A 1,556-nucleotide genomic window follows, 5' to 3' on the forward strand; every position below is an offset into this window, starting at 1 on the left:
GACCTGAATATGCTTTTTTTTGTGGGAAATACGTAAACTTCCATGATGCCATCCTGTCTGCTGCGGTTAAATCAGTAAAAGAGCTTGTCCAACTGGACAAGAACACCAGATCGCAAAAGATACTGTTCTTTTGTCTTCTCGAGACTGAGTTTTGAATCGGTTTTAAAAGGAGTGGGTGTGTGGGGAAGCCTTAAGGGATCACGTTAATGTTTGATAAAATGGAGGCAAGATTTTGGGCTAGAGGCTTTAGACTCGTGTCTCAGCAAAAAATGCTGGCGATAGCATGGGGAGCACTGTTTCTATTCTTTGTAATTTTATTTTCTTTATAAACACTGACATTTTTCTCCAATGTCATGCTGACAGCTGAAGTGTCAGCTCCCCGTAGCACAGCTTGTGCACTCACAGAGAGTTTCGGCAGCATTTTTGTTGTTGTTTTTAAGAAATCGGTCTTAGAAAGAGAAATAGATCCAAGAAAAAAGTCTACAGACTTTTTCAAAGTCCTTCTCTGTTTCTTTTGACAGCTTCTTCTATCTTCTCATAACAGTTTTGTCTGAATGGCTTGTTCTCATTCTTCATAAGTTTTTGATTATTTCCTTTCTGTTTTGTTGTTTTACAGACGGTTTAGAAGAATGTGCTGGGAAGAGTTGAAGAAAAAGAAAACCCTTTATTATTTGAAAAGAGATAGTTATGTCCTCGTCTTCTGATCTAGCAAAGTGGAACACGAGCTTCTGATCTTTTTACATATTTTGAACTTCTGAGCCTTCAAAGGTCTTGCATGCTACAGCTTTTTGGGGCATTATTGTACTTTTTCATGATCATTCCTATCTTCTTTCCCATTGCAATTAACATTTGACATGAGCCTTTCTTCAAACAGTGTGTTTGAGGAGAGGGAGCCTTCTACTTAATATACGTCCTTGTTTAGGTCCGGAGGTCTTTGTGGGACTCTACCTTTTGTCACCATCCTTGCCCAGCAGTGTCTTTTCTTCATGTTAATCTGTTTTAATGTGGCCTTGAGACGGGGGTTGCCTCTGTGATAATCTGTTTTTCCTCAAGATATGGATCGGAGATCGCAGATTAAAACCAGGTTTTAGTCACGTTCTGCAAAAATCAATGTCCTTGCTTTTTGTTATTGTGAATTACATCTAAAATCAGAGTCTCAAAAGCGAGGAGGAAGAAAAAACCCCTAAATTATTATTATTGTGTGACCTGGGAAATCTCAGTGTGTTTTCAGGACTTCTGCATCACGGTTGTCTTTTATTCTTGAACGTGGATAGCTAGGAGATGCATGAGTTGGAATTTACTCCTTTTCCTGGTGCAAATGAGCATACTAATAACGAGAGCTTCAAGAATTGTTCTATGGAAACTGAAACCATCTGCGTATTAAATCACCTGTTGTTCCCACTGAGTTCAACAGGAGCCAAGGTAATGTACTACTGCTGAAAAAACAAGCCATGGCACATTTCCATCCATAACCACCTCTAATTCTCATTGTTTACAGTTGGACTTGATGATCTTAAAGGTCTTTTCCAACCTAAATAATTCTGTGATGTTAGTAG

Source organism: Fulmarus glacialis, unplaced genomic scaffold (assembly GCF_000690835.1).
Source record: "Fulmarus glacialis isolate BGI_N327 unplaced genomic scaffold, ASM69083v1 scaffold2914, whole genome shotgun sequence".
Taxonomy (NCBI): domain Eukaryota; kingdom Metazoa; phylum Chordata; class Aves; order Procellariiformes; family Procellariidae; genus Fulmarus; species Fulmarus glacialis.